Source organism: Tamandua tetradactyla, chromosome 12, assembly GCF_023851605.1.
Source record: "Tamandua tetradactyla isolate mTamTet1 chromosome 12, mTamTet1.pri, whole genome shotgun sequence".
Taxonomy (NCBI): domain Eukaryota; kingdom Metazoa; phylum Chordata; class Mammalia; order Pilosa; family Myrmecophagidae; genus Tamandua; species Tamandua tetradactyla.
This window is the reverse complement of record NC_135338.1, coordinates 95,304,071-95,332,068: the sequence shown is the minus strand read 5'-3', so window position 1 is coordinate 95,332,068 and position 27,998 is coordinate 95,304,071. Positions and strand designations below refer to the sequence as shown.

The following is a 27,998-nucleotide window of genomic DNA, read 5'->3' as shown; positions in this document are numbered from 1 at the left end:
GCTGCCTGGAGATGAGCTAAGCAGCAAGGGACAAGACCATGGGCCTTCCTGCAGACCCTTCTAAAAACTGAATTTTATTTAAAACCTGATGGGAAACCATTGGAGAATCTGAGCAGAGGAGTGACGCAATCTGATTTTCTTTAAATGATTTTCTCTTGGATGTCGTTGGAGAATTCACTGTGCAGCACACAAAAGGTTATATGGAAAGCCCAGAAGCAGGGAATTCAGAGCTCTTTTTGCAGTCGTCTAGGTGAGAAATGATTGTGCTAATAGTAGAGTTGGTAATAAGCAATCACTTTCACGATATAATTCTAATGCAGCACTGACAGGACTTGCTAAATGGATTGAAAAGTGATATGGGAAGTAAAAAAAGGAACCCAGAAAAAACCCTAGGCTTCTGGACTGAGCAGTTGGGTGCAGGGCGATGACATTTAATTGGGTGAAGAAGTCTTCAGGAGTAGTGGGTTGGGAAGGAGTTCAAGAGTACTATTATGGACAATATTCAGTTTGGGAAGTCAGTAATAAATCTAAAAATAGTCAATAATTGAATAAGTGAGTCTGGACTTCAAGGGAGAAGCTGGATCAGAAAATAACAACTGGGGAGTCATCCGAGTAGAAAAATGACTGAGCTTCAGAGAGTTTAACATACTGAGGTATAGCCTCTGTTCCATCTTTTTGGGGTCCTACTGAGACTCTGCCAACTCTGGCATTGGCTCAACTATGTGCTCAGCTACCTTGGGAATCCTCAACTCATACAAAAAATCATAAATCCACAGGGATTGGATAAGGGGAAGAGGGCAACCTTGTTTCTTTTCTTTGTCACTGATACCTTGTCTTTTTTGTACTCCAAGGAGCCCGCATTTTTAATATCTCTACTGGTTTTTGAGTGGAAAGAGGTCAATTCTCATCTTTGCAGGTGTCCAAGGATTCCATCTGTATTGACTGGGGACATTCCCTAGCCATCCACTTATTCAAATTCAGTAGCAAGAATCCGTTTCAGTTTTACTACTATGTCATAAATATCATCCAGGATGATACCTGTTTGTGGCTTCTAGGTATGCTATTTGGCATATCGTACCTCAAACTGTCTAAGTATGGCCCAGTGGAAGTTTACTGAAACTTCTCTGGGGGGTTGTGGGGAGACTGAATGAACAGGGATGCCAACTCTAATTAAACTCTCTTCCCCTGACACCAAATAAGCAAGCTGGTCTTTTCATCTCTGGTCAGGTGGGGAATATGCTACTATTGGCAGGCAGGTGATCACACCCACCTAGATTTACAGAAAGACAGGCAGTGGGAAGTGGAGATGTACTTCCCAGAACAGGTGTGATTATTTCACTTGACTTTACATCATTCCACACAAACCGAAGACATCGTCTAAATATACAAGCACTGAAGTTCAGTGTGTCTATAGGGCACAACATAGTAGAAAGCCTGGGGTCTATTTAATCACAATGGCTTATTGTATACATTGGAAATGTGAGGCATGCTGTGCTAGCCGAATGGAAATGTTTAATATGGTCATAGCAAAGAAAGATTGGCTGTTTGGGGACTCAGGGCTTTTCAAGAGAAATGGTTGAAGATCACCACTGTCTCAGCCAGAAATAACCACTTTAAAAGGCCATAATTCAAGTCCAAGGACAATTATGTTTGGGACAACAGACACATTTAATAGCTTTGAGAAAATCCCTTTAAAATAGGTTTTCTTATAACCAAATTCACTGCCTTATGCTGCCCTGTTTTACTTTATATCTAAATGGGTTAAGAATGCCCCGAAGCAAACGCAGAGTGAATTCCTTTATGGAGGCATTTGTAGGATTTGTGCTTGAGGAAGCCCATTATCCCAGGGCTCCTTGGTGTATATTAGCATTCTCTCTCCTAGGATGAGCGTGGACAATGTCACTTCCTTGCTATGGTTATTTTGGATATTTTCGTATTGAAATATGAACATTTCCGTATTGATCATAATAACGATAACTGATACTTCTATAGAGCCTTACAATGAAATAATACACGTTTTGAAACCATGATACCGTTTTAATTTCCTCTGGTCCTCAGCTTAACACCGTAGTCTTATTTCATCAGCTAAACACCCATTTACTTTTCATCTTACCAATTCCCAACCCATTTCTCTCCTTAGGCTTCTTCATATTTCCTCAGCTCCTCAATCTTCTCCCTTCTGAAGGAGCCACCCTTTTCATCCATCTAACTTTTCTGCATTTCTTGGTATACAGAAGGTTATCGAAAGTATTTATTTTGATGAATAAATGAACAACTACCCAAGCAAAGGCTTCCCTGGCTCTTCTCCTTTCCTACTTGTTGAAATTCTCTTTGTTCTTCAAGGCACAGATTTAAAAATATTACCTCATGAACATTTCCCTAATTCTGTTGTTTAAATTTGTCCTTTTTTATTCTTTCTTCCTCTTAAAGCTCTTTGTAGTTTAGTTATAGTGCTTATCACCTTATCAATTATATTTAGTATTCTGTGTCTCTGCACTGGATTATAAAACTCCAAGGTATTGTCTTCTTCATTTTATAGGATCAACGGGGTGATACCACAGTGCTTTGCATACAGAGCCAAGTGTTACTTTAAGATAGCTGTTGTCTTTAGGAGTTTTCTGGTAGGGTGAATTTAACTAGTTTTCTAAAGCCTGACAATACATGAACTCTTCTTTTTATATGTATCTTCCTTTCTGTAATGCAAGATATTTGTGTATGACAACTGGCAGGAAATATAAAAATAAACAAATGTAAGAGCCAGACTAGAGTTGTTATAAAACTGTTATAGGGTTTGTGATCTGCTACTGAGTAAAATGTTGTTTGTCATGAGGAAACTGGAGTTCCCATTTAAAATTAGTGGGCTAAGAGTCTTTTCAGGCAAAATTAACACCCATGATTTCTAGGGTGCTTAGGCCTACGGGTCTTTGAGAGAATGAAATCTTCTCTCTGAGCCTGACTTCAGGGGCCTGGAAGATATCTGGTGTAGCTCAGCTTCTAGTTTCCATCTTGTCCTTTTTTCTAGTTCCTGGTGCATAACTGGAGCGAGATGAACCAGTTTCAATTTGGTATTTGGGAGACTTCTACTTCTCATGTACTTGTCCTGATCATTAGAACATGGAACTGGTAGTTAACTAATAACTCAACACCATTTTATGAAAATGTCTTTGGAGAAAATACATTAATCTCTCAAATAAAGAAAAGAATATGGGAAAGAGGATCCTTGTCTAAAAGAACAGCAAGTACAATGGTTTGGGGTGATAGAGAGACTTGCATGCTCAGGGAATAGCAGGTAGACCAGTGGTGCTGGGCCTGGCAGAGGGGAGAAGAGGTGTAGGTGAGGAGGTCAGAGAAGTAATGAAGGTTCTGAGATTTTTAGGAATTGACTCTAGATAAGCAAGGTTGGCAGCTGAGAACCATATGGAAAGGAGTCACTATTATCTAGGTGAGATGATGGCGGTCTGGCAAAGGGTATGGCGATGAAGAGACTTGTAAGTGCTGGGTTTGGGTTATGTTTTGAAGTGAGAGTCAACAGGATTTGTTGGTGGGTTGGGTATATGGTAACAAAGAGAGGGCTCAAAGATGACCTCAAAGTTCGGGGCCTGTGAAAATAGAAATATGGAGTTGCCCTTAAATGAGATGAGAAAAATTATGAGTTACTTGGGTTGGAAAAAAACATCTGGGATTTGGTTTTGGACATAAGTTTCAAATATCTATTGACCATTCCCTTGGATATATTAACTAGGCCATTAGACATCAGAGTCTGGAAATCAGGGGGGTGATCTAGTTTCAGATATGAATTGGGGAGCCATCAGCATATAGATGGGATTCTGGACACAAGATTGGATGATGTCATCTAAGGGGCCATATATGTAAATATGAGCTCGAGCACTGAGGCCTGAGAACAAAGGAAGGACCAGCCAACTGAGACTCAGACAAGTGGCCAGAGAGGTGGGATGGAAACCAGGCATGGGGTGCACTAGCAACCAAGAGAAGAAAATGTTTCAAAGTTCAAATCTGTCGATGTTTTCAGCTTGCTTCCTTTCCCCCTCACTATTCCTCTTTATCTTGCCTTGGTAGACAACTGGGTGAGGCTATAAAGTAATGTGACAGATGTTTAACAAACTGAGAGTTCTAAGATAACCTCATTCCCTTTAAATAGCCCCCTTGGGAGGGCTTGTACTTCTAAAAATAATGCTGCTTTTGCCCAAGTCATTTGTGGGGCTCTATTTTGGGGAATTGCCATCATTTCCCCCAGTATACACACTGGTAGCATACAATTATCCTCTGAAAGATAATTTTGTTCAAGAATCAGTTTTAAATTTTTTTTTATTTTTAAAATTTTTTATTCCAGGCCAAAATCTGATGAATAAGAGCTGTAAAGCCAGACATTGCTACACTTGCTCAGCATCAAAATGTAGAATGTAAAGGAATAAGAATGATTTGCATTCCCCTCACTATTTTAGACAGCATTTCTTTTTTGTTTTTATATTGCAAAAGCCATATATACTCAGTGATTTCAAATTAAAAAATGCAATATTCAGAGGAGAAGGGCTGGGGGCACAGATGAAATCAGAAAGAAAGATAGACGATAAAGATTGAGATGGTATAATCTAGGAATGCCTGGAGTGTATAATGATATTGACTAAATGTACAAATTTTGAAAACGTTTTTGCATGAGGAAGAACAAAGGAATGTCGTTACTGCAGGGCGTTGAAACTAGATGGTAATTAATATTTTAAAATTTCTACTTATGTATGAGACTAAAGCAAAAAATGTTTATTTGGTACAAAATTTATACTTTGACTAGTGCATTTCCTAATATAACTTATGTAGACAGCTTAATCGAACACCATAAGCACATGGAACCTTGAGTAGGATGTGAGATTTTGTTGGTTTGTCTAGAGGGATGCCCCGATAAATCCCTGAGTGATTTGAACAGTGAATAATAAAAGTATTTGCAAAGTCCCTTTCCGGGAATGGTGAAAACGGGGGAAAATTCAACTTTCCCAAGTTGAATTCTTGATATTCTCACAAACAGTGTGGACAACCAAAGCTAAAGGCTGAGCCCCCAGTTTTGGGGTTTGTTCATATGAAACTTTACCCCACAAAGGATAGGTCAAGCCTACTTAAAAAAATGCAATACTCAGAAAAAAAGAAAAAGCAACTATCATCTCATTTTTATTCCTTGAAAATGTTTTACATAATTTTCTCATTTTTGCATTTAGTTCTATTTATTAGAGATTGGTGCTTTTATGAGCCTCCTAGAATGGCCTTTAAGTCAATGCTAAAAATATGAGCTAGGAGTGATGACAGAAAGACACCCAGGGATGCTGCTATGAAGGGCCCAATATACGTTTGAACAGATGACTCCTAATTTTTAATATACATCTTATGTCCTTCCCTTCTTTCCCTTCTCTCCCTGCCCCAGTTCCCTCTTCCTACTTATAATTTGTCAACTGGTGGTAATTGGAGTCTGCCATACTTGGATTTAAATTGCCCTTCTGTGAGTGTGTAGAAGTTATTTATTCTACATGAATCTCATTTCCCTCATCAATAAAATGGTGATCCTAATAGAGAATTTTAGATGATTAATTATGATAGCATATATAGTGTACAAAACCCAGCACATCTTTAGGTGCTTAATGAAAGCCAATATAATTGAAAATGCATGGATTTTATAATCTGATAAATAGAAACACACTTTTTTTTCTCACATGTAAATAATCAGGAGTGTACCTTCTTCACTGGTATATGATAAGGATTAAATTAGATCATATACACAAGATACAACAGAGTGCCTAGGATATAATAGGTGCCCCATAAACCTTTGTTGAAGGAATAACTAAATTGTAGGTTTTGTGTTTTACTTCTTGTGCAATGCTTTGCACACAGGGTTGTGAATGCTTTCCTACAAAATTAAAAGGGATTTCATTTGTTTATAGTCACATGCTTTTCCTCTGCCTCTCCAATGACACATGTTTTTTACTTGAAAAAAAGAAAATATACAGGAAATGGTTGGGGTACCAATGGCAGTTGGGGGTAGATTAGTGAAATGAATAAGTAAACAAATGTTTCCTCATATAAAAGCACGCATTATGAAGGGAAATTTAAAACATTGATGTAAACAAAGAAATGGGCTGAATATTAATAAAGAATCCCAAGATTCTTTTCTAATTGTACAGGATATGAAACAACATTGTTGGTGCTAAATGTGTCAAAACCCAGGTTTGGATGGTGTGATGGTTTGAAGCTGTATGGACAGCAGAAAAGTAGGTTTTCAAAGTTAACCCTTGTGTGGGCCCACTCTAAATTGGATCCTTTGGTGAGTAGGAACTTAAATTAAGATGTGACCCACCTCATTCAGGGTGGGTCTTAATTCTTTTACTGGAGTCTTTATATGAGGTTGAAACTCAGACAAAGAAAGAAAAAGACACGAAGCAAGAACTAAAAGCAAGAAAACCTGAAAGGGAAGTGAGAGACCAACAGACATGTGTTCCTTGCTGCGGCAGGAGAGCCCAGCATCACTGGCAGCAGGGCTTCCGGGAGAAACCATAACCTGATGATGCCTTGTTTTGGACATTTTTCTTAGCCTCACAACTGTAAGCTTATAAGTTAATAAATTCCTGCTGTTAGAAGCCAGCCCATTTCATGGTATCTGCATTTCGGCAGCTTAGCAAACTAAAACAGATGGCAACACGAGCCCTTGGTGTTTCCTTCTGATTTCAGAAAGCCCCTTTGCTGTGGCTGTGTGTAGCCATGCAAATCACACTGTGCAACCGTGCCCCTCCCTCTGCACACTTGTTCCAAGACCAACGACGGCCCCTCCTTCTGTCACGTGCCCATGGCTGCCATTCCTCACGCAAGCTTCTTCTCACCTGCTTTCATTCATCTCTAGTGGAAGTCACATTGGAAACTGGGAAACTTCTGTTTCTGATGTTTTGCCCATCACAACAGGCTCCTATCCTGTTGTGCCCATTTAGGGGTACCGTCCTCTGAGAGAATAAAATCTGCAACCAGAGTTTCATTGGATATCCTCTCCAGTACAACCACCACGCTCCTCTCTCTCATTCTTTCCCGCCCCACACACATTTACAGTACCTGTATGATGATCAAACATACGCTCCCTTTCATTAACTTGGTCAAAATCATGGGAATTAAAAAAAAAAGAAAGCAAAATAAAACAAAAATCATGGCAGTTTAATGAAAGATTCCACCATCATATGTAATAAAACTCAAGCAATGGACAATGTGTCAGTGCCTCTCCCCTTTTCACCAGATGTGCCTTCTTTATTCAGATCATCTCTCTTGCACATGCACATACCCTTTCACAAACTCACACACACGTTCACACACATTCACTCTCTCACACTCATTCACTTTCACACACACTCTCACACACTGAGACATATATACATGCACATACACACTCACCTCACACACTCCATTGTTTTCCATCTTCTAAGAATCAAGGGGAACTCAGGTGGCAGATCCTAACTTATCTGGCTTAGGCAAAAATAAGTGATATTGACTCACAGAACTTTAATGTCCTGGGATCAGATCAGGGTTGAGCCCAGGAAGACTTGGTGCATGGCCAATACTTAACCAATAATTTGGGGCTGAATAATTCTTAGTTTTCAATAAATTTAGTGTGTGTCAGCAAAGTTCTGCTAATATCTGGCTAATATCTTCTCTCCAAAGCAAAATTCCCACCCCAGATTATCTAGATATGTGGCTTTCAAGTCCACAGAAATAGTAACAGCATAATGAAACTCTTAAAAAGTTCCAATTCAGCCCCTAGAAATCCTAATTCCATTAGTTTGAGGGACAAACTGTTTCCTGATACTTTGATTTTATAAGGCTACCTACCTGAGATTATTTTTTCCTCCTGAATATTTAAAATTCAGGGAGCTTTGGCTTAGGGAATAGCTGTGCCTGAATTACTGGACGTCTGATCTAAATGACAAGATGCCCCTGGCATGTGTGCAGTGGGTGATATTGAATGAAGAATAACCAAGTGAAGGTGTATGTGACACAGCTCCACACTTCATCCATTGCTTAAAATCTCAGGCAATTCTGGGTGCCCCAGGGTACAGAGCCACTGACTTTTCCTTTGGAACTACTTGCCTAAAATGCTGCTGGCCATTTGGTCCTCAGATGCTAAAGTTAGAAGGGTTTAGCAGAAGGATCAAGAGAGAAGAGTTATTTCTTAGAGATCATGGAAAAGAAAGCTTAAAAAATAAATAAAATGACCTATTAAAAGAAAACCCCAGAGAGAGAAGGAAGTCTGAAAACAGAAATTAAAATGAAAATTCAGGAAGTAGATATACCTAAATAGAAGCTAATTAGAGTGCAAAGTAAATAGGACCAAAAGTTTTTACCCATAGGTTTCTGGTTCAAGTTTGCTTAAAGGTACGTGGTCTGTTCAGACAACCTCAGTTGACTTCAACCACGTTTAACTCAGTCTGCATGCATAAAGAATGTAATGTGGCTAAGAGTAGTTGGCTACATTTGTTTCAATACAATTGAACACAATATTGATGACTCAATCATCGTAACCACACCATGGTTTCTCTCAGTAGGGAAAAGCAGAGTCTAAATGCTTCTCTCCCCCTGACAGTCACAGTTGTCAATACCTGTCTGTTTCACTGAAATCCCATCCTAAATTTTGTGTGCAGTACTGTTCGTCCTTGGGTGAGATTGGGGCAGATAACTCTCAAGCTCACATAATCACTGGGACCCTGAGGCAGAACATTTCTGCCACTGAATGAAGATCTTTACCATGAATAATTACAAATGAGCCAGGCAGTCAGTTGTGTCATGGTTTATAGGTCCTGTCAGAGTGAAACAGAGACATTTTTCACTCTCTTCCTTCTACCATATGCACTCTTGAAATGCCTTTGTAGATTACTGTAAACAATTTGAATATTTATTAAAAGCTCTGTTGGAAGATCAAGGAATCATAGATAATAGGAGTGAAAGCTATCTAATTTACTTTAATATGGCATTCTCCATCCATCATATCACAAAATGCTTTAAGGGAAACAGAAAGGGAGAGTCCAATATTCAAGGAGTCAAAGAAGAGGTCATTTAAAATGACCAGAGGAGAAGTGTTAAGACAGTAATACTTTGCTTCTTAGGGTCTTAGTTTTCTTGATGGTTCAAGTCATTTCTCTAATTGATCTCTGACATTTATTTTAATCATTAGTACAACTGGTAGACTTGGGTTACAGTCAGGAGGGGTGGGGCTCTATTGTTCAATTCTCAGAAGCATCCTGCTTTCTGTGTCGGTTTTCGCGCATAAGTAGAGAATAAAAAATGTGCATCCCTTCCAGCTCCCACTGGGACAGGAGGACTGTGGCTCAACAGCAATGCCATATTGCACTGCATCTGACACGGCCAATGTGAGTGAGATGAGGTAGGGAAGATGAAGTCAAAGCCTTTATCTTCATCAAAGCTGTGATGTTCTGGGCTGAGCATGTTCAACTGCCTGCAGTTCAAGTGATCCTTGTAATAGCTTTCATTTATTCAATGCCTAACGTGCACCTAGCACTGTGCTAGGCAGTTTTGATCATAACGGTGGCATTTGCTCATCGTGAATATGTTGCTGGTGTCTGAGTCAGATTGTAGAGTTTGGAGTACTGGCTTCATTGCTTACTACTTTTCTGACTGAGCAAACTATTTAACCTCTCTAAGCCTCATCTTCTGCATCTGTAATATGTGTATAATAATGAAACCTGCTTACTACAGTTTGGATTATACCATACTCCATATGAAGATGCATCTAGCAAACAATCAGCATTGTCAACACTCAAGAAATGTTAGCCACTACTAATCTCACCTGATATTAATGACTAACACAATGTAACAAATAAATTTTAGTACCATGATATTATTATCTCCATTTAACAAAAAAGGCTATTGAGTCTCAGTGACATTTAACAGCTTGTGGATGATGCAGCTAACATTTGAATGTAAGATTAATTGACCCCTATCATCATAAAATGTAGATATCAAAATGGTTTCTATTTATTCATTGCACAAATACAATTTTAAGGTAATTCCCTCTCCCTTAGGGAACAAAAATAAACCTTGACAGTTAGGAGTAGATATCCAAATGGCATCCATCCTATTTCCCCGTTGCATTGGTTCTCTAGCTTCCATCAGCAATGTGGTCCTCTGAAAGCACACTACACTTCCTATTATACTTTGATCCAGTCTGAAGGTCCTCCAGGCCATGCAAAGTTCTAGTTCACAGGCCAAGAGCGAAACTTCTTCCCACATATCAGTCTGGGTGCCATCAACTATTCTACGTATTTCAAACAAACACAAGTTAATTCTAGCAATCAGTTACAATGGTGTTGGAAGGGCTAGGCAAGAGAAAGAGCTATAGGAGCAAAATGAAAAATAAAGAATACTCAAAGATTAGATGCTGATGATATCCCTGGATGAATCCATGAGCCTGTACTTACTGATGCAATGTTAGATGTGCTATGTTAGTTCCATGGAAAAAGTGCCACTTTAACAAGGATGGGTGAAAACATGCAGCTTCTTCCTGAGTAGGGTCTAAAATCATCCTTTCTCTGCCACCTCTCTATCATCTGCCACACTGTCAGATTCAGTAGCAGGATTTTCTGTCTCCTGCCTTCTGATGTCCCAATAGTAGCTCATTTTGGTAGACCAGAAACCCAGGTAGATAAGAAGGCTGGCAAATATTTGTTGACTTCCATCCCCAGTAGTGCAGAGAAGAATATAGAAGGGGTTGTATATAACTAGAGACAAGAAACAAGTATTTGTCACAGAAAGTGACAACCTCACCTCAGCCTAGCCTTTAGGTGAAACTCTAGCTGTAGTCCACAGGATTGTGGCTTTGCCTGTGTAAGCTGATCACTGTCTTCTACTCAGTGAGTGGGTGATGCAAGCTGTTTTGCTTGAGTGGCTTCACCATCTTAACTCATGGCTTCCACACTCAGCACCAAAGGAGGAAAATTAATTGGAAGGTTTTACAGGAGATTTTCATTACCTGAACCTGTAGTAATATGTGTCAATTTCCCTCATAATCTATTAAGAAGGGGACAACTGGCCATCAGTCCAGAAGGGGACTGGGTAGCAAAATACAGACTTCTTATCCCAGAAAAGAGAGCAGGTCAAGATATGGGACAGAATAAATAATATCTACTTGCTCAATCAATTCTCTTCCTCCATAGTAAGAAACTGCAATTGATATTTTAATGATAAATGTGGTATATCATGCAATAGAATGTGTTTTTGTTAATATTGCAAATAATATAAGACCTGAAAGAAATCTTGTACTTGCAGCAAATGCTTTAGGTCATGTCCTAAAAACCTGACAAAATTAATTCTTTCATTTGTGCTTCTTTGTTGGAAAAGATTTGAGAACTGTATATATATATTATAGCTTCCTGATGAATTTTATTAATGACATAACATTGTATTCACATTTCTATTATTAGTTTGTATTTGCCATAACAATACCTCAATCATCTAACATATGGCTTTTTTCCATTTTTATGAAGTTAAAAAATTTTTAACAGTTTCCACAATTCTTTAACATGAACAAATGGCCTAGAGAATTTATAGGAACCATTATTATAAGGTATTCATTGTTTCTGCTTTTAATAAATCATGAACTCATGAACTCAAGAATGTTACATCTATCAAGCCAAGGAGAGTAAAGGCAAATGTTCAAGGAAAGTTGATGGCACAGTCTTGAAACTTCAACTTTCAAGAACAGCCAATAAGACTAACTATAAATTCTGAGTTCATTCTAATTTCATCTCGGGAGTTAATTCCTGCAGGATACTGGTATGCTTCCTATAATGTGACAATAATAGAAACTTATTAACTGATTAAGTGACTATTTTACTTTGAAATTAAAGTCCCTCATAACTGACATCATGTCATTGGAATACCCATTATGTGACTGCTTTGATGCTGACGATATCTATCAATTGTTGATAACTCTGATTTGTGAAAAAATAGATTAGGGTTAGATATAAGAAGAATAAAATGTCTCTAAAATATCTTGCAAGCATTCTTAAGGAATATACATCAATAGATCATTAAATAAACAAATGAATTAATGACTTGTCTCAAAATAAAAATTTTAGATTTTCACAAAATCAAAATCAAGTGAAGGATATGTCCTTTCCAAGTACATGCTTTATTTGTTTGTTTTCAACTTTCTATTTAATTAAATTTCACATGGACTATACTTAAAAACTAAACCTCCTGAATATGCCTTTTAGGATACAGATTTAGTATAGGCCTGTTAATCTAATTTATTAGAAAGGGACTTTGTTGGTGGCACTTCTGCATTGTGTTTGAATCAGAAACTTTAGACACAAATCTTTTTGTTGGAATTTTGCTATAAAATTTGATAGTTTCAGTACTTATGTGGTAAAGCATTTGAAACATGTGGTGGTTTTCCACCCAATCAAGGGTGGTTTTCCACCCTTTAGCTAAGATGAACAGTAGTACAATAACAGACTTTTAAAGCAATCGTCTGTGAACTGCTAGTCCCTTAGTGCCCAACTCTACCTATGAGTTGTTATCTAATGCATATTTTACCTTAACTATCCATCCAGGAAAATATTTGTGAGATTCATAAACTTAATTCAGAATCACAAGATCTAGTTTCCTCCCTGGCCAGAATTAAAGTCCCTCATAACTGACATCATGTCATTGGAATACCCATTATGTGACTGCTTTGATGCTGACGATATCTATCTGCTCTACACAGTTGAATTAAATGTTAAAAAGTATCTCTACACTATGTAGATTTTATCTCCATCTTCCACCTCAAACTGGGGAACATTGATCTCTTCCCCTTCTTAAGAGAACATATCTTATGTTCTTTGGTTTCTTAATCAGGATAAGATCCCAGGAAATGTATCAACTTTATCACAGGGGTGCTGGGAAAAAAGAGAAAAAGGGAAATTCAAACTCAGCTCCAAAAATCCTTAAGAATGTTTCATCTGATGATACTTACCTGTTAATTATGATCAAAGGATAAAATTCATGTAATACAACTCATAAAATCATACTGGCTGAATATTAATGAATTCAGTGATGGGCTTCCGTTTCTAGGCAACCAAACATTACCCGGGAGAACAAATGCTGGTTGTGAAATAACAACTTAGGCAAGCATGCTTGTGGCTCTGTTGAATAAAGACTGAATCCTCTGGGCTGACTTGCCACCCTTCATGGGTTGTGAATTGCAATGATTACCTCAAAGGCAACTGTTTTTATTGTCTCCATCATGTCTGTCACCAATCTGAACTGCACACTCAAAATCCAATGGGGATCTGTTTAAAAATAGATTTTGGCACCAGTAGGTGGGGGAGTTAATTGAATTACTGGCTGCCCAGTGTTAAAGAACATGAAACAAGGGATTTGCATTTTAATCCTCACTCTATCGCTAATGGATACATGTCTATGAACTTCCATTTCCTTACATGTGCACCAAAGAAAAGGAAAGAAAGAAAAGTTATTGGTTAGCTGAGCTACAAAATTATATCCAGTTCTGATAATCCATGAGGTTTCCTATAGGCCATGATTAAAAAGAATGAAAAATACTACCCAAATGTTAAATACAGTACTAGTAGGAACTACTCAGAAATAAACCAGAACACCGGAGGAGATGTTTGTGTTCACCAAGAAGATTGGATAAACCGCTGGTCCAGCTCCAGTGAAAGCAACTAGCAATCTCCTTGATGCACTGATTGTCTAATTAACCCCATCTCTCACTCATCTGAGTGTTGGCTTACATTCTTACATTCTTACATTCCCTGAATGTAACCCAGCAGTCCCAGCTGTACCTGAAATCTCTCCTGGTGGACTCAGAATGAACAAATGCTATGGAGTGAGTACAATATGTATACTCAACAGCATTCCTCTTTTCCTCATCAAATCTACTCCATGCAGCAATCAAGAGAAACCAACTAGTCCAGTGCCAGTTGGCATAACTGCTACTCTTCCTCATGCCTGTTCTCAGTGTCTGATTAGCAGCACAATCAGTTTAAAAAAGCTGGGCACATGGGGGTTCTCCTAGATTCTCAGTTTCCACTGACTTCCAGCCTCTAGCTACTATCTATAGCTTCTCAAAAAGTGCTATTTACAGTAAAAAGCCTTCAGTAATAGGATTAAGACCCATCCTGGGTCACTCCTTAACTGAAGGTCCTATTTCAAAGCAGGGGCATGGCTTCTAGGGTGAGATTTCACACTGGGTCCATGCAGCCAGCACCAGGGTGAATTTACTACTTCATTCTCACAACAGGGTAACCCCCAGCCCATGACAAGTTGTCTGCATTCCTAAGCTTCATAAAATTCACATGGTGGTAAGAGCAGATCTCTATCTGCAACACTGGTTCAAGCTGCCACAAAGCTGCAGTCTTTTCCTACTTTATATCTCACATTGCTTCCTTCTCATTAACAACATATTTCATATTTTACAATCCAAACTGGAGAAAATATCTATTTCCCTGAATGCAACCTAGTCACTGACATGATTTTCCACAAGGGAGAATAACATAGGAAAAGGGAGAATGGCACTGTGGTTATGGGCAAGGCTTTCAAGTCAGACATCCTTATTTTCCAATTTCAGATCAGCCTCATTAAAGAATTATGAACCAAGGACAAGTCATTTGCCTTTCCTAGCTACTGTTTCTTTTGTCTTTAAAATATGGATGGTACTACCTACTTCATGAGATTGACTTGAGAATTAAATTAGCATATTTTAAGACATTTTACACTGGGTCCAGCAATATTAATTGTTCAATGATTGGCAACTATTATTCTGATGATGATTACTCTTATTATTATCATTATCATGGAAAAATGTAAGGAGTAAATATCCTCAAACTGAGTTGGTTAGAGATAATTCTAGGGAAAAAATGTAATGGGGGTAAGAATTGGCCATTGATTTATGGAAAATGGACAGAATTTGGAGTAGAAAAATTAAAATCATTATTTCATCCGCATTCTGATACTTTAGCAATTGCTTTTTATTTGAGGGTGGGGGGTCAGATGAGTTACTTAAAATGTCCAATTCTTAGCATCTGCATGTGTAAAATGAGGATGTTAATGGTCAACTCATTGGGCTATTGTGACATGTAAGGGGATATGAGAATATTTTGACATCATAAAACGTTGGCTGTCATACGATGATGATGATGAATATTGCTCTCTTTTGAGTCCCTCATTTTCCTTCATTGACCTCATGTTGCAATGCTTTTCCTTTCTAGTGCACTGTAGATGTTCAATAGATATAAGGTCACTTATGTAGCACTCTCATTACAATGCTGGGCTTAGATGGAGGGCTCAAGGTGTTTTTCACCCCTCCCATCACAAATGCAGTCTCCACCGGGTTTTAGGAATCTGAAACCAATATAGTTAAGACTTAGGTGAAGTTTTAATTTCCTGGCTGCTAAAGCAAATGCCATGCAATGGATTGGCTTAAGTAACAGGAATTTATTGGCTCATAGTTTTGAAGCTAGGAGAAGTCCAACACCAAGGCATGCATTCTAGGCTGACTGCCAGCACTCCTCAGTCCTTAGCTTTTCTGTCTTGACAATGCTGTCATTGCCTCTTCTGGATTCTTGGTTCCCTTGAATTTCACGTTCTGGCTGCTCCTTGTGCACCCCCACACCTCTGAGGCGTTCTTTAGAAAGCCTTCATTAATAGGCTTAAGACCCATCTTGGGCCACATTTGAACTGAAGTAACCAACTGAGAGTGCTATTTACAAGGGTTCACACCCACAGGAATGGGTTAAGTTTAAAAACATGTTTTTCTGAGGTACACAACCCCAAACTACCACAGGTGAGGATTCATATACTTCTTCCAAATAAAATGTGGATTTCTGCCAAGTTTTATCTCAAAATACATAGCATTGTAGACAATGGTTCTTGGATTTTTATGTGGATGGGAATATCCTGGGAGAACTTTTTAAAAATATGTGATCCTGGATCTCCCATTCAAATTAAGTAGGTCTCAAGATTCGTCATTTTTAGCAAACTTTCCAAATAATTCAAAGAAATGCTTAAAGTAGGAATGCCAGATCCAAGACTGGGCAAGCAGCTATGTGTAGAGAGGGGCACCCAAGAATCAAAAGCCACAGAGGCTCCCCAATATTCCATTGGGAAAACCCAAACATCATTCTGCTTCACCCTGGCATCAGGTTGTGGCTGCCTCCAAACTCTTTCCCATGCAGCCACAAAACTGATCATTTTGATGCAGTCATTCAGTTGTTTTAGTTGAGATCTTTCTAAAACAAAATTTGGGTCTATGCCAGTCAGCCTCCATCAACAACACACCTCCCACACAAACCTGTTAGATAAATATTCCTGGACTTCTGATTCCCACCTTTCTGTGCTGCTGGTCTTTCTCATACCTCTCCCCTTGCTTTACCTAGTCTCTCAATCCCTCCTAGTCAGATATCATCTCTAGGAGGAAACCTACCCTGAGAACCTACAAAGTTACAGCCCTTTCTCTGGCATCTCACAACAGTGAACAGATGCAAATTGAGATCTTTTGTCTGCATATCATTTCCTTCCATCCATCTGTGAACTCCTGGAGGATGCTTTATTCATGTCTGTATCCCAGTACTTCACACAAGATGTATAAATATATGATATTGCAGGATATTTTATCTTAGATGGTCTTCTCTCACCTTCTTTTCACATTAAAAAAACTAGAAAAGTTGACCTTTCCACCTTTTGATTCCCCATCTCTTTGCTGGTCTCTCTCCATCTCCTTCCCCTCCCCTCTCCTGGAATGCCAACTTTAAACCCTGGAGGTCAAAACCAAGGATGGGGATGCTGGGGCTGTGGAATAATAACATAGGAGCAGCTGTTTGTTCAGAAGATGTTTTATTACTATTCACTTGGGCTGCTGGGAAGAATAAGTTTCCTTTTTAGAGGATTAGCTTTTCTGCCAGCGCCAAGCAGCTTATAAAAATTAAAACACAGAAGATCACAGATGTCAAATATGGATCATGTCTAAAGGAAAGGGGAAGGAAAGGAACTCCGTTTTCTTCCTGGGCAGCAATGGCAGTTACTTTTCGATGAATTTGTGATGAGATCCAGATTGGGTCCAGCTCCACGGGGGGTATTTTTCATGTGTGTGCAGGCTGGAGGCCAACCCCTGTCCCTGTCCTCTTTGCTTAGGGAAGCTGCAAATACTTGCTTAGTGTTCTATTATGACCACCGACAAAACTTTGAGACTGTCTCCCCAGATGCAAAGAGATAGTTTCTTGACCTCAGGGGCAGGATTTGTGGCTATGACTTAATGGTACTAATGAGTCAAGACTGTACAATCCCGTAGGTGAGAGTCAGAAGGTGAATCCCATGGTGAGATCCCGTTTGGTTCCTTTTCTTCCAGACCCATTGTATAAGGAGAGAGAATCACTTTCAATCCGATTGTCACAAACCTCCATATTTTTGGATCAAATTTTCATTCTGAAAAAAGAAGAATGGGAAGCACTTTAGATTTCCAGCTCAAGTCTGATGGATCAACCAAATGCACTGCCCATGTTGGTCCCCAGAAGTGCTCCCATTTATTACTGATGGACAGATGCCCAGGCATTTTCTTACAACAATTTGGCATGTCCCTTTCCTTTAACTTGTTTACAAGATCACAAGCCTGGATGGATGTCCCTGGGGAATTTAGGAAGTCTGGCTTAGGCCAGAGCTCAGATGGCCAGATGCTTATCAGAATCTTTTGTGAACCATCCAAGCCTCTTGCATGTCAGTTGAAGGGAACCACTTTCCTCTTGAGCTTTGAGGTATTTCTGGTCAAAACTGACTAAGGCAAGAACAGCCTTTTCTCAAAGTGTTGGCCCTTATCCACCAGAACTTTATGCACCACCTGTGAAGATAAGGCTGTGAGCAATTTATCTCAATGGTTTTTGTGAAAGGCTGACTAGATCCTCCATGTTCAAACAAAAGAGGCTGACCATACAATGAAAGACAGGAGTGATATTCCTGGCATAATGTCTTCTTTCTGGGTCTTTCTCAGGTTTTTTATGTTTGTCCTTCGTAATAAATACACATCCCACTCTTTGGACTTTGATTGTAAACATAAATAAATTTCATTTTGCATTATCAGTGCCCTTTTAAAATAAAAATGGGTAGTTTTATGATTTCTTTCTGCTTCCTGGTACTTTGATTTTATAAGGCTACTTAACTGAGATTATTTATTTCCTCCTGAATATTTAAAATTCAGGGAGCTTTGACTAAGGGAATAGCTGTGCCTGAATTACTGGACATCTGAACTAAATGACAAGATTTCCGAATAAGAGGACATGCTCCTGGCATATGGGAGGTGAGTGTTTTAGAATCATTGAATGAAGAATAATTGAATGAAAGTGTATGTGACAGAGTTCCACATTTTATCCATTGCAATATTAGCCATCCATTAGACATCAATAAACATGTAATAAAAATGCAATTTAGAGCAAAGCATAAAGAAATGGAAACACCACGTAAGAATATAGTTACTAAATCTTACAACTTCATTTGGAGACTATCATTGCTTAATAAAATCCATTTTCATCAGGAATACATTAGAATGCCCTTTTAAAAATCAGTTTTTAAATTTGTTTAATCTTTTGTTTTCAAGTTAACAGTTTCAGAAAGTACTAAAAGGCAATAATCATAATGAAAACCATTAGCAAAAATTTGAGTTTTGTTTTTGTTTCATACTCATAATTTTGAATTTGGGTTTCTAGACCCATACTTGCTTATTTATTTTTTCAGAATATCTTGTCTTTTATTTTATCTTTTATTCTCTTAATAAATTTTTTAATTTTAGAACATTATTATTGCTCTATTATTTTGAACATAGTACAAAACTGAGATACACTCAGTTTTCCCTTTAATTAACATCTTATATTAGTGTGGTGTATTTGATATAGTTAATGATCCTATAGTGATGCATTATTATTAACTAAAGTTCATATTTTATTAAGATTTTTTAAACCTAATGTGCTTTTCCTGTTCCAGGGTCCCAGTCACGGACCGCATTCCATCTAGTAGTCATGTCTCCTTAGGCTTCTCGTGGCTGTGACAGTTTGCTCATTCATTCTGACAAATAGTCACTGTATTTGCAAATGTCCTAGGTGTTATTCTGAGTAATATTTGACAAATAGATTTTATTACATTTGTCAATTTTGTTCATTTGGAAAGCTGCATGAGGGCTGTGCTGAGGCTGATTCTGCGGCTGGATCTTGTTTAGTAGGAATAAGTGTCAAGGATGAAGTCTGCCATATGAAAAGAGAGAGAGAGAATGGTAGCACATATGCCTGATGCTATTTTACTCAAGCTACTTAAGATATAAATGAAATAGAGATAATTACTCTTTACATTTACAAGTTTACTATATATTTATGAGGCTAACATCATGTGTGCATGAAATTTCCATAGTAATCCATGCCATCTTATTCATTCATCATAAATTTGTTGCACATAGATTGTGTGCTGACTTCTAGGCTGGAAGAGGGAGAAGGAATGACAATGGGACATGGAACCTGCACCTTTAACTTGCTATCAAAAACCATATGGATGTGGACAAAAGTATTTATAGGAAAGGAGTTTGTAGAGAAAAGATGACCATTATGTTATTGATGAAAATGAGTGTGTGTGTGTGTGTGTGTGTGTGTGTGTGTGTGTGTGGTTATTTTTTAAAAGAAGTAGGATTGGGCTTAACAATAGGTAGCATTTAGAGAGATCAAAATGAAAGGAAGGAAGAAAAGAAAAGAGCTATTCCAGAGTTGCATAAGTGTATTGAGGATAGGGAAAGAGGGGTTTTAAAATTTATTTTCCCTGAAGAAGCTAATGACTAGGGATGTTATATGACAAGAAGCCCCTGAATTTGGGCTTTCTTTGCTCTCTGGGCCATTAACATCTTCTATAGGTGGCCAACATATGGGTTGTCAGAACTTGGGGACAAAAATGAAGATCAGTCTCAACCCAACAATTAATAGGAATATCAGAATCTTGGTGCTTAACTTGAATTTGTGATAGACTTCTATCTGCTCCAAACTACAATGATCTTGTGGCTGAATGGAGAGTGCAGCTTGTAGGATCAGTTTTATAACTTTTAAGTCACACCGTGGTGTTCTCTCTGGGGATTTCAAGTGCAAAAACAAAGAAAGAGAATTAATACACACTGAGGACTGACTTTGTGGAAGGCTCTAGGCTAGCTTTTCTTCAAACATTATCCCACTTATCTTCACAATATTTTGGGAAAGCGTGTTGCAAACTTGAAATACTACCTAGGATAAATTCCTTAGAGACTCTACTGGGACGTAGGGGATTGGATGCTCCAGAGACTGACTGTCATAGTTGAAGACTGGGTTCACCACACTAAACAGTCCCTCAAAGATAGCCATGCTCTGATCCTTTGATCCTGTGAATAGATTGTTTTACAAGGCAAAAAGGACTCTGAAGATATTAAGGTTACCGGCCTTAAAATAGGGAGGTTATCCTGGATTTTCCAGGTGAGCCCAATCTACTCTCCTACAGGCAGAGACTCTGCTTTGGCTGTAAGCAGAAGACAGATGTGGCAGAAGAGGAGACAAGATTGGTGAGGCAGGCTCTATAAGCAGGGAAGGACCCCTAGCCAATGCCAACAGGTAATGGGACTTTAGTCCTACAGCCCCATGGAGCTGAATTCTGCTAACCACATGAATGAGTTTGGAAGCTGTATTCTTCCCCAGAACCTTCAGAACCTTCAGTAATGAATGCAGCTCAGCCTTCATCTTGCTTTTAACCCACAGAGATTCCTTTTAGACGTCAAACCTATAGAACTGTGAGGGATAAATGGTATCTTAAGCCACTAAGTTTGAGGTAATTTGTCAGAGCAGTACGAGGAAACTAATACAGACACCTGTGTTACTAACCCCAAGTGGGGACATTTGATAGAACGGAAATACCTGGCTGTACCTGTGAGCCATGCAATAAAAAAAAACTGGGGACTTCCGGAGAAGATGGCGGCTTAGTAAGACGCGCGGGTCTTAGTTCCTCCTCCAGAAAAGCAACTAAAGAAACAGAAACAATATGAAACAGCTCCCGGAGTCACGACAGAGACCAAAAAGACAGCGTACCCCATTCTGGAACAGCTGAACGGGCAGGGAGAATCTGCTGCGGTGAGATACCTGAGGGGCGCGCGTTTTCCCGGCCGGGGCGGCTGGCGACTGGGCTCCCCTCCACGCACGTGGCTTCCCGGTCTGACTGGGAACGTTGGATACTGGGGCCCTCCCGTCACGCTTGGCGTTTCGGGCCAGCTGGGCAATTAGGACCGGCACTCTCCCGAGCCGCGGCGGCCAGCGACCCCCCGCCTCCACGCGGGGTTTCCCGGGCCGACTGCCGTGCAGACAGACGAGCGCCACGAGCACCACCTACTGGGCAGGAAAAGAAAAACAGAGCCCAGAGATTTCACAGAAAAAGCTTTTAACCAGCTGGGTCCCACACCCAGGGAAATCTGATCAAATGCCCAGACACCAGCAGAAAATAATGGATGACGCTCAGAAAATTGAAGATATGGCCCAGTCAAAGGAACAAACCAATAGTTCAAATGAGATACATGAGCTGAGACAACTAATGCTGAATATACGAACAGAAATGGAAAAACTCTTCAAAAACCAAATCAATAAATTGAGGGAGGACATGAAGAAGACATGGGCTGAACAAAAAGAAGAAATAGAAAATCTGAAAAAGCAAATCACAGAACTTATGGGAGTGAAGGACAAAGAAGAAAAAATGGAAAAAACAATGGATACCTACAATGGTAGATCTAAAGAGACAGAAGCTACAATTAGTGAACTGGAGGATGGAACATCTGAATTCCAAAAAGAAACAGAAACTATAGGGAAAAGAATGGAAAAACTTGAGCAGGGGATCAGGGAACTGAATGACAATATGAAGCGCACAAACATACGTGTTGTGGGTGTCCCAGAAGGAGAAGAGAAGGGAAAAGGAGGAGAAAAAGTAATGGAAGAAATTATCACTGAAAATTTCCCAACTCTTATGAAAGACCTAAATTTGCAGATCCAAGAAGTGCAGCGCACCCCAAAGAGAATAGACCCAAATAGGCATTCTCCAAGACACTTACTAGTTAGAATGTCAGAGGTCAAAGAGAAAGAGGGGATCTTGAAAGCAGCAAGAGAAAAACAATCTGTCACATACAAGGGAAACCCAATAAGACTATGTGTAGCTTTCTCAGCAGAAACCATGGAAGCTAGAAGACAGTGGGATGATATATTTAAATTACTAAAAGAGAAAAACTGCCAACCAAGACTCCTATATCCAGCAAAATTGTCCTTCAAAAATGAAGGAGAAATTAAAACATTTATAGACAAAAAGTCACTGAGAGAATTTGTGACCAAGAGACCAGCTCTGCAAGAAATACTAAAGGGAGCACTAGAGTCAGATACGAAAAGACAGAAGAGAGAGGTATGGAGTAAAGTGTAGAAAGAAGGAAAATCAGATATGATATATATAATACAAAAGGCAAAATGGTAGAGGAAAATATTATCCAAACAGTAATAATACTAAAAGTTAATGGACTGAATTTCCCAATCAAAAGACATAGAATGGCAGAATGGATTACGACCCAGCAATACCACTGCTAGGTATCTACTCAAGGGACTTAAGGGCAAAGACACAGACGGACATTTGCACACCAGTGTTTATAGCAGCATTATCTACAATTGCAAAGAGATGGAAACAGCCAAAATGTTCATCAACAGACGAGTGGCTAAACAAACTGTGGCGTATACCTACGATGGAATATTATGCAGCTTTAAGACAGACTAAACTTATGAAGCATGTAATAACATGGATGGACCTAGAGAACATTATGCTGAGTGAGTCTAGCCCAAAACTAAAGGACAAATACTGTAAGGTCCCACTGATGTGAACCAACATTCGAGAATCAGCTTGGAATATATCATTGGTAACAGAGACCAGCAGGAGTTAGAAACAGGGTAAGATAATGGGTAATTGGAGCTGAAGGGATACAGACTGTGCAACGGGACTAGATACAAAAACTCAAAAATGGACAGCACAATAATACCTAAGTGTAATGTAACTAGGTTGGAACACTGAATGAAGCTGCACCTGAAATATGGTTTTTTGTTTGTTTGTTTGTGTGTTTGTATCTTTTGTTTTTGTTTTTTCTTTTTCCTTTTTATATGTATATATATATTATTAGTATTATTATTTTAATTCTCTTCTCTATATTAACATTCTATATCTTTTTCTGCTGTTTTGCTAGTTCTTTTCCTAAATCGATGCAAATGTACTAAGAAATGATGATCATACATCTATGTGATGATACTAAGAATTACTGAGTGCATTTGTAGAATGGAATGATTTCTAAATGTTGTGTTTATTTTTTTTGATTAATAAAAAAATTAAAAAAAAAAAAAAAAAAAAAAAAACAATTGAAGACACCGTCTTATTGAACACAGGGCCAGTGCGGTCATGAACAATGCCAGGAGCATCACCTCCCAGGCTGCTGCCAAACCAAGGTTGATGATGGGCCAATCAAGGACATTGCACATCCCATAAAAATGTCCAAACTAAGGCATTCAGAGAAAGATACCTTGACTTCAAAGAAAGGCCAAATGGCATCTGGGATTTCTCTGTCAGCTGGGAAGCACATGGCTGGCATCTGAAGTCCTTGCTCACGATTTGTTGCTTTGTGTTTCTGAGTCCAGCGGCTTCCTCTCCAAGAATCTGTGGGCCCTCACTTAGCTTCTCTGTATTAGCTCTCTCCAGGTTCTGACTTGCTTAGCCCCTCCAGATAAAGCATATGGCAAAGTTTGCTGGGCTTTTCTTTCTAACCTCTCTCCAAGCATCTGTTTTAGTACTCCAGACATCTCCAGATGTCTGTCGGAGCTTTCCTCCAAAATGTTTCCCTTTTTAAAGGACTACAGTAAACTAATTAAGACTCACCTTGAACGGGCAGGGCTCACACCTCCATGGAAATAATTTAATCAAAAGGCCCACATTTGTCTGTGACACATCTCCAAGGAAACAACCTAAACCAAAGGTTCCATCCTAAACAGTAGATCTGGCTCCACAAGATGAAATTAGGATTAAAAGAACATGGTTTTTCTGTGTACATAGCAGTTTCCAACTAGCACATTCTACCCTCTAGACCCCAAAGGCATCTTCTTTCCATATACAGCACAACCCTCAAAAGGGGTTGACTGCCCGCTACATGCTTTCCTGCATCAGAAATCTTAACCCACTGTAGAATAAATATATGTTTCCACTCTACTTAGGTAATTCAGAGTGGCCAGGGAGAATGCTTGAGTATTCCTCTATCCTTAACCCCTTTAGGCAATGCCTGGAACCTAGTAAGCTCTCATTTGTTTTGTGATAAAGAATATATACCCTGGTTCTCTATTCCTTTTGATCTTTTCTCTTTCTTGTGATCTTGACCATGCAATTGGCTAAATCCTTAGTGAAGTGACCATTGCTGAAGGCACCACCCAAAGTTTCCAAGCCAGTTTAGATGTTAGATCTGGTTAAAATTTCAGGGGCTATGTATCCTAGGTTAGCTTTCAGGGCTCCTATTTTTATGTGTTAAAGAGAATGAGTTAGTGTGCCAGTTTCTTAGACCTCTAGTAACAAAAGACCACAAACTGGGTGACTTTAAACATGGAAACTTAATCTCCTCTGGTTCTGGAGGCTAAAAGTCCAAAATCAGGAGATCAGGAGGCCATGCTGTCTCGGTGAAAGCTCTGGGGAAGATCCTTCTGTGCCTCTTCTAACTTCTGGTTAGCCCTGGGCCATCCTTGGTGTCCTTTGACTTGTGACAGCTTAACTCCAATCTCTGCCTCCCTCTCCACACACTGTCTTCCCTGTTTCTTTTCCTTTTTTTATAAGGACACCAGTCATATTGGATTCAGTCTGACTTCATCTTAATACCTACAAAGACCCTATTTCAAGTAAGGTCATATTCACAGGTACTGAAGATTAAGATTTCAAATGTCTTTTGGGGGACACAATTCAACCAACAACAGTTCATCTGGAATTAGAGTGAATATCATTATAGTTATGCAGAATAAATACCCAGCAGGTTGCATGGATAATGATTAAGAAAATCAAAACATGATTAAGTCAGCACATGTTAATTCACATTACTTGCTTGGTTGTGTGTAACATGTAGCCCTCAGCCAGCCTTGGTTGCAAGAATACCCAAGTATCTTCCACTCTTAGCTATCATTCATATTTCGCTTTTCTGGCAATGAGGCACTCAGGGCCTTAAATATGAGATCTGCTATCAGAAATCCATCAACATTCTTAGAAGTTGCGTACACCTGTTTCCCTAGCAGTGTCACCAGCTACAAGTTAATTGTTCACTATGAAAAGAGACCATATGTACTTGAAATGCCTATGGTTGAAATATTTTTTCCTTTCCTTTTGAAAGGCTTTTACATGAAATGTGAAAGATTCTAAACATGGCTTCATTTCTTAAGGGAGAGAAAAGGGCGAGACAAAAGCTCTCTACAAAATGCTATGAGAAAGGAAAAAAAAAACCTTCACAATGTAATGTTTTAACTCTCCTCATTTATGGCCACAATTAGAGAGAAGCTGGCTCCAATGGACACAAAAGAAAAATACATTTCAGTTTATTTTACAAACTAGAGGGGAAAGATCCATCTTCCCAGTGATTGTACGAGAGAAATGGACCAATTAAGTTGAGGCAAAAAAGAGAAGAGGGCAGAGAAGTAGTCATTATTTTCTCTTTCAAAGCCCTAGCCCTACAATACGTGTATTTTTCTTAACCAGTGCTTGTATGGTAATTAGCATAACTCAGGGCTCGTTTCTCGCTCTGAGATCTCAGGCCTGTCTCCATTTTTCTCTGTGACTCCCACAGCAGCGAAAGAGAAACACAGCCAAGAGGTCACCTCAGTCTCAGCCTCAGGTTAAAACCCAAATGGAAACAAATGACTCCTGTACTTATTCACCACCACCCACCAACAGACTCTGCGAAACCCCAAGCATACAGAGTCAAATGCCCAACACATTGGCAGAAGTTCCTTTTTCTGGACAAACAGCTTTAAAATACCACCCCATTTTGGTACTAAGAGGAGGATAAAACTTAAAGATGGGAAAGAAAATCCATTAAGTACATTATTGTACTCCCATATAAACTCTACTGCTGCCTTGGGGTCATAGAAAGATAAGTGTGCAGCCATCCAGGATCCCCTGGGTGAAAGCTACTGATGTTTAGGCTGAGATAACCCCTAAAATCATGAAGTACAATTGAGCACCGAAAGCCATCCCAGAGTTTATGAAAATTTCCTCTAGAAGTACATTCATATGAAATTCTTGTCCTCTTAAAAAGCACGCAATGAAGCCAGGTGCAATCAATGACCTATGCAAGTGTCCTCTAAAATGGACTTTCTTGCTCCTTAACTATCTTTCACATGTGGCAACAATGTTGTGGATCTTATCACCAGTAAGCTGCTAACCTGGACCATTGTCTGGCTGAGCTGTTCACTACAATGGCCTTCTCTGGAGCAGTAGGGAGCCTAGGACCAGAGATGCTCATGAGCTGTGTCTTCTTCCCCCCAAACAGCTGGTAGGATTATGCAGAGTGAGGCTCAGGCCAGTTAACTTGTGACTATACATAAAATGCCCATCATACTTGTTGAATTTACTCTTTCATTCATTCATTTATTCATCCACAATTTGAAAATATATATGATCGCCTACGTTATTGACAGCCCCTGTGCTGAAAGTTAAGGCTGTATGGGTGAGGACAGCCACAGACAAGGAGCTTCCAAAGCAGCAGGGAAGACAACCATTAGAAAAGAGACCTTTATAAAGTAGATGCTTTAAAGGGTCATTCCAGAGGGTTCTGCCCAAGTCTAGAAATTGAGAAAGGCCTACAGGAAGCAGTAAAATTTAAGTAGCTGGATATTTTGGAGTTGGTCAGGAGAAAGGGGAGTAGGAAGAAGGAAGACAATATTCCTAGATGAGAGAGCAGTACATGCATTCGAAGGCCAGAAACTAGAAAAAATGCTTTAAGAAATAGAAGGAATTCCAATGGTGTCCTCTGTGAAAGACAATTTTTGATACTAGTAGACATGGAATACACATTCGTCAAATGATGGAGTTCATTTGTTATCTCTTACTGGGTAACAAATCATCCCCAAATATAGCAGCTTAAAACACCAAGTATTTATTATCTCATGTAGTTCCTGAGGGTCAGGAATCCAGAGCAGCTCAGCTGTGAGGTTCTGGCTCAGGGTCTCTCATGAAGTTGCAGTCAAGGTCAAGTCTTCCTCCCCTGGATGCTTGTCCTGGCTGGAACATCTTCACGCAGCTCTCAACTCATGTTGGTGAGAGGCCTGAGTTTCTCTCTGGCTGTTGGATGTAGACCTCAGTTCCTCATGTCCTCAGCATCTCCATAAAGAAGCTCATGACATGATGGTTGGCTTCCCTGGAAGCAAGAGAGAAGCCACACTGACTTTTGTAATCTGGCCCTGGAGGTGACATACCATCACATCTGCCATGTGCTATTAGTCCCACAGCCCAACCTAATGCAAGGTGGGAGGGTTTGCATGAGGGTATGAATGCCAGGAGACGAGGACTCCTACTGGGAGCAGTTTAGGAGGCTGGCCACCATAAGGAGTGAATTATCTAAACAATCTGAGCAACAGCAGTGGAAGAATATAACTTAGAATTTAATAATTGTGTATTTGGGGAGGAGGGGATATGATCTTAAAAATTCCCTGTTCATAAGTAGGCAGTAACTATTGCCTGCTGTCAAAGCAGATGCCATGAAATAGGTTGGCTTTTTAACGATGGAAATATATTATCTTACAGTGTGAGGCTGTGAGGATGTTCAAATCAAGTCATCATGAAGGCAATGCTTTCTTCTTGAAGACCAGCTCCAATGATCCTTGGGTCCTCTGCCATGTGGCAAGGCACATGGCAGCATCTACGGGTCTCTCCCT

The 27,998-nt window shown here is 39.3% G+C and overlaps 1 long non-coding RNA gene across 1 annotated transcript; it reads left to right on the top strand.

Moving 5' to 3' along the window:
• On the top strand, positions 1-27,998 carry LOC143651676 (uncharacterized). Its single transcript, XR_013160127.1, has 3 exons — positions 1-250; positions 18,242-18,340; positions 27,868-27,998. It is a non-coding gene; the product is annotated as an uncharacterized LOC143651676 (long non-coding RNA).